The sequence below is a fragment of the Panthera leo genome, chromosome D3, assembly GCF_018350215.1.
Source record: "Panthera leo isolate Ple1 chromosome D3, P.leo_Ple1_pat1.1, whole genome shotgun sequence".
In the NCBI taxonomy this organism is placed as follows: domain Eukaryota; kingdom Metazoa; phylum Chordata; class Mammalia; order Carnivora; family Felidae; genus Panthera; species Panthera leo.
Genome location: NC_056690.1, coordinates 89,329,511 through 89,336,061, shown reverse-complemented (window position 1 = coordinate 89,336,061; position 6,551 = coordinate 89,329,511). Strand labels below are relative to the sequence as shown.

Sequence of the window (6,551 nt, the reverse complement as noted above, 5' to 3'; positions counted from 1 at the left end):
CAGCTCAGGTCATGATCTCGTGGTTTGTGAGTTCAAGCCCTGCATCAGGCTATGTGCTGACAGCTCAGTGCCTGGAGCCTGCTCTGGATTCTGTGTCTCCTTCTCTCTCTGCCCCTCCCCCCCTCGCATTCTCTATCTCTTAAAAATAAATAGTAAACATTAAAAGAAAAAAGAAAATGCAAGGCTATCTTTAGGGCACAGTATTCCTTGGCTAGTCTCTGCCTGTGATCTGTGATTCAGGAGGCTCAATGGAATAGCACCTTCAGTTATGTTCTGCTCCCAAGGGGGTCCCAACCGCTTTGAGGATGAACGGGATCTGGTTTTCAGGTAATAGTGGTGGGGTGTGAGCACATTTATAGGGTATATGCCTAAGGAATTTGCATGTATGCTTAAATGAGGAAAAATATTGACTTTTATTTACTAATAAGATTAAGTACCTAAAATGTCATATTTTTGAAGTGCAAGCAATTCTGTCATTAATCCTGTAAAAAGACACCTCTATCTGTTGAGTAAATTAAAACCCAAGGCTTATGATGTGGATTTTCAATATAGCCTCCACTAGTGCAACCTTAATGTCATTATTGTGATACTATATATGTATACATACACACACATATATATACACGTACATATATGTACGCATATATATGTGTATATATACACACGTGTGTATATATACACATATATATGTACATATACATACGTATACATATATACACACATCTATATGTATATACACACACATATATGTATATATATACATACATATGTATATATATACATACATATATTTACATATATATATCATATACACTGTTTTTATAGCACCAGGAGTATAAATTTATGCATTAATAATTTGACATTTTTAATCTTTTTCTTATTACATTTTTTTAAAAATTCAGCCCAATTTAATTAACATAGGGCGTAATAATAATTTCAGGAATAGAATTTAGTGATTCATCACTTACATATAACACCCAGGGCTCATCCCAAGTGTCGTCCTTAATGCCCATCACCCCTTTAGCCCTTCCCCCACCTACCACCCCACCGGCAACCCTCAGTTTGTTCTCTGTATTTAAGAGTCTCTTATGGCTCGTCTCCCTCCCTGTTTTTATATTATTTTTGCTTCCCTTCCCTTATGTTCATCTGTTTTGTATCTTAAATGCCACATATCAGTGAAATCATATGATATTTGTCTTTCTCTGAATGACTTATTTCACTTAGCATATACACTCTAGTTTCATCCACGTTACTGCAAATTGAATTTGCCATGTCTTAAATGGCTGTTTCCAAATCATTGTCATTATATAGTACATCCATGATCAAGATGAAAATAAGGAGCTGTTCACTCTGAAAGTTTGTATACAGTCCTATGAATTTTCTGTTGTTTCTGGTGGAACTTTCTATTCACCATCAGGGTGAAAAAGGCATCTTCATTTCAATACGAGAATGAATCTGTGTGGTGTTACATCTGTAACAAATGTGTTTTATTGAAGTCATGAGGTGGTACCATGTAGTAGTGAAAGGAAGGGAGAACCATGCTGTACTTGCAGCCTAGGGTCCAAGGACAGTCCATCCCCAAGATGGGCCATTTTGGTATGAAGATTATTTTGAGTTAAAGGCGATCAAAATTCAGCACATTCGGGAAAAGTCCTTTACCTACCCCTCAACTGCCAGTAGGACCTGGAACAGAGTTATTAACAGAGATTCCTCTTGACCTAAGAAACTTATCTGCATAACAAGGCAACCTTAGTTTTCCAAACATCTCTCACTTTCCTCCTAGTGGTCTTCCTCCCCTTTGTATCCCCTAAGCCTCTCCTTAGCTCAGGATGCCATACAAGCCTTATGTTGCCTTTGGAACTTCTTGTCTGTGTGGATTCCCAGTAGGGAGAACATTAAATTTGATTTTCTCCTGCTAATCTGTGTCATGGCAATTTGATTCATCGTCTAGCTAGAAGGATGTTGAAAGGCAGAGGAAAATTTTTCCCCCAACAACAGCATGACAAAGATACAGAGTGAGGCACTCCACCAAGCCAAGTCTCACACTCATATTTGTAGAGGAGGGAAAATAAGTTTTTCTCTACTTTTCTAGTTTTCTTGGCTGAGACCCTCCCTCCCCTGTAATAAAAGATAGATTAAAAAGAGAAAAACAGGCAGAAGTTTGATAACATGCATGCCTCCTGCATACATGGGAGAGCCCCAGGAAAACTGAGTAACTTCCCCAATGCTCCAAGCCACCAACTTAAATACCATCTCCAGCTGAAGACAAAGGAAAGATGTGGAGGGATGCAGGGAGGTGGTGGTGGGGGGGGGGGGCAGCCAGTGATGGAAGAAAAACACAGTAAAGGAGGGTAAGGTGTTATGGAGATTCAAGTCCTTGCCTTCCCACTGATAAAAGTTTCTAGAGATTTAGTCATCCTCCTCTTCTTGGTACAAAAAGGAGACCCCCTTACAAACAGAGATTTCCCTTATAAATGTAAGTTTTCCTCACAAACAGGCAACTTCTATTGTGTCTATAGCCTTTCAAAAATAATCAGCCTAAAATAATCAATATGCCAGAGGTATATTTTGGGGAAGTTTGTTTTTCTTCCTTTCAAAGGTTTGTACATTTCTACAGACATGAATCTTTGAAGTTTGAGAAAAGCCTTATATACTACTTACAAACTATACACTTACACTAATATTTATAAAAGTATACACACAAATGGGGTACCTGGGTGGCTCAGTCGGTTGAGCTACCGACTTCGGCTCACGTCATGATCTCATGGTTTGTGAGTTCGAGCCCCGTGTTGGGCTCTGTGCTGACAGCTCAGAGCCTGGAGCCTGCTTTGGATTCTGTGTTTCCCTCTCTCTCTGCCCCTCCCCTGCTCATGCTCTCTCTCTGTCTCAAAAATAAATCAAAACATTAAAAAATTTTAAAAAAGTATGCACACAAACACATATATACATATATATAATATATACACTTTTATTAGTGTGTGTAATATTGTGACTTATAAGGTATATATATTTGGACATTCAGATGACCAAAATAAGCCAAAAGACCAAGAGCAATGGGAACATCTTTTGACACAGTATTTGGTCTCTTGTCCTCAGTTCCAGAAATTTCTCCAGAATCATAAAGGTGAATGGGTGTCTTGTTATTTATAACAAGCTCCTCTCCTCCACAGCTGGGTTTATGTTAATGAGGTGAGTTCTGGAAAGCGCGTAAGGATGGGGGCTGGTTACCAAGGGAACCAACCATGAATGGAGGGTTGGAAATTTCAATTCTACTCCTTGATCTCCAAGGAGGGGAGAGGGACTGCAAGTTGAATTGATCACCAAAGGCCAATTATTTAATCAATCATGCCCATTTAATGAAGCCTCCCAGAATCCGGTTTGGAGAGATCCTGGTTTGGTGAGCCCATGAAGGTGCTGAAGAGAGGTGCACCCGAAGAGGGCATGAAAGCTCCCATGTCCTCCATCTGGCTGTCACTGAGTTGTATCTTTTTATAATAAACTGGTAATTTAGTAAGCAAAATATTTCTCTGAGTTCCATGAGCCACTCTAGCAAATTAATCAAACCAGAGGAGGGGACCATGGGAACCTCTAATTTTATAGCTAGTTTTATAGCTGGACTTACAACTGGCATCGGATTCGGGTTGGGAGGGCAGTCTTGTAGGTCTGAGACCTTAATCTGTGGGATTAGATGCTATCTTGGGGTAGATAGTGTCAGAATTGAGTTAAATTGTAGGACATCCAGCTGGTGTCACAAAGAATTATCGTTGTGGAGGACCCCCCTCCCTACATTAGAAATTGGTGATCAGACACCTTTTAATAAGTATGCAGTATAAGTATATATATGTATACCATAAACATATTTGCATATAATTATATGTAATATATAATACTATAATATATACTCATATATATGAATATATAATGTACCATATATAATGCATACTCATATATATTATATTCATACATATCTATGTATTTACACTATACATGATACTACTTACAGCATAATTAAATGAAAGGATTTTGAATCAATTAACCAATCTTTAGTCTAAAACTTTATATAACAAGGTCTTCTCATAGCAACTTCATTAAAACCATTTTCCTCCATAGATCTTGAAGACCTAACCCGAAGCACTTCCAAAATTTAATTATATCCAATTATTATTGGATATATCCAATAATATCACTTCTCCTCTCCCTTTATAGTATTTGCCCTTCAGAGTCTTTGGAAAATGTCACAAGAGGATCTTACCTACTCCATTTCCTGCCTTTCGTTTCATTGATTCTCTCTTCTAAAGTCAGATAAGTACACAACGATATCAGAAGGATGCAGTTTTTTCAGCTTTTACAGCCAGTATAATGGTATTTTCTAGCAGATGCTCAAATACTGCTCATGGATTGTTTGCAAGTTTCATAGACATATAATTTCAAGCTGAAAGAAAAGAGCTCCCATGCTGAACACTGACAAGAGGCTTCTATAACCCACTGGATGGTGACAGCCTGGAGTCCTGATGTTGTCTTGTGCCAGAGGACAATGGCATAAGTAAGGCACTCCTTTTCACGTTTTGTTGTTCTTGTTCTTGTCATTATTATTGTTATTGTGTAAAATAAAAGTATAATCATGGAGGGAGATCAAAGTAAAGTAAGCAAGGACTAGAATCCGGGAGGCTGAATGGCACTCTGGAGTAGGTGACCTGGGTTTGTGTCCCAGTTCTGCCACCGATTCGCTGTGTGGGTGCACACAACTCATGTGACAGCCTCAGCTTCTGCTATCTGGTCTCTAAGCTGGTGTTAATAATGGTACCAACCACCCAGGGAGTGAGTGAGTATGCATGCTAGAATGTTTATAGCGCCCAGAGCAGTGCCTGGCACATAGGAACATTATATAAATACTAGTTATTGCTATTGCTTTTCTACTATATCTAAGAGAGCTATGATGAATAACTTAAAGAAAAATTAAAGGCATTATAAATAAAAACTCAGTTGTCATTCTAACCACTGCTAAGTGGGACAGCACATCCTGAGCGTAGTGTGGAGAGAAGTTTCCTTCTTTCTGTGGTCTTGCAGACAGAGAACCTCATTAAAAACAGGCATGTCACAGCTGATTGTCAACAGCATCCTCCAAGGAAGGACATAATGCTAGCTTGATATTGTCTTGACCCTCTGGTTGAGACCTAATAAGCATCCAGATATGTTTCAATTCAATTCTTAGGCTGTGGATTCTAACCACTGGTCTGGAAAACAAAACCCACCTTATGATGAACCGGGCATGTGTGCGTTTATTGAAGGAAGAAACAATGAAGGGCAACAGAGATCCCATCTATAAGCTACAAATCCGCTAAGATTACATAAACGAGCTTCTCCTAACAGAGATGTTCAAGGGGATATGCGGGGAATGTGACCTTTCAAGAAATGCAGTTAAGTGAAACGTTCTTTTGAACCAAGGGAAATATGTACTTTTCACATTATTAGAGAAATAAAATCGTTTCCATCCCTAAAGAAAAGCCCATGACAGAGATTCAAGTGTTTGGAGTCTGTGAGGGAAGGGAGTTCCCTTGCAGGGACTGAGGAGGTCTGCTTAGTGAGCATGGGGATAAAATGTGCTCCATCTGGAAGGACCATGAATGAACCCCACACGGTTACACAGTCATGTAATTTATTGCCTACTTAGGGTCATTTTTGAGCATAAAGGACACTAATCATACTTGTTCTGGGACAGATGTTATAAACTGGGACAGTGCAGGCAAACCAGAGGGGCTCTATATGTTAAAAAAGAAATCTAGGGGCACTTGGGTGGTTTAGTTGGTTAAGTGTCTGACTTCATCTCTGGTCATGATCTCACAGTTTTGAGTGTGAGCCCCACGTCCGGCTCTGTGCTGACAGCTCAGAGCCTGGAGCCTGCTTTGGATTCTGTGTCTCCCTCTCTCTCTGTCCCTCCCCCACACACACTCCGTCTCTCTCAGAAACAAATAAACACTAAAAAAAAATTTAAAGGAAAAAAAAGAAAAACCCAGTGTGGCTAATACTGGGCAAAATGCCATTAACTCTTAAATACCGGGATTCTGTCCAGATGAGTCCCAGATACCAGAGCCTTCCGGAACCAGGGAAGGGCATAGGTATACTCTTTGGTCTACTGTACAACTAACCGAAGGAGAAGCAATTACATAAACAGGATGCAACATTTCTGGTTCCCTCTCTGGTGATTTCTCTTTCTGTACATGACTCACTTGAGTGTGGGTGTCTGTGAAACAGTATTGAGTAGTAATAAACGAGTATAAAGTTTATATAGCTTACTGGATTCTTGTAAAAACCAGCAGTACAATTGTAAAGAGCATATAGAGAGAGTTTTTAATTTCTTAATTCCCTTCATTTATTGAACAGCCTTGGGCATTGATCAAGTACTTCCCCAAGTTTATCAGAATTGTGTCCGTGTTCCTCCTTCTCAGAATTGTGGGAAATAGCAGTAAAATTGTTTTGTACTCAGAAGGGAAAGACAAAAATATATAACTCACAGGAGAAGACTTTCACCCAGATCTTCATATATGAATGGA

The 6,551-nt window shown here is 39.3% G+C and overlaps 1 long non-coding RNA gene across 2 annotated transcripts; it reads left to right on the top strand.

Moving 5' to 3' along the window:
• The first annotated feature begins 3,105 nt into the window (after positions 1-3,105).
• Positions 3,106-5,737, top strand: LOC122203806. 2 transcript variants are annotated; one of them, XR_006195346.1, is made up of 3 exons: positions 3,106-3,189; positions 4,377-4,543; positions 5,213-5,737. It is a non-coding gene; the product is annotated as an uncharacterized LOC122203806 (long non-coding RNA). The 2 variants fall into 2 exon arrangements; XR_006195345.1 differs by having other exon boundaries at positions 4,374-4,543.
• Positions 5,738-6,551: the final 814 nt, after the last annotated feature.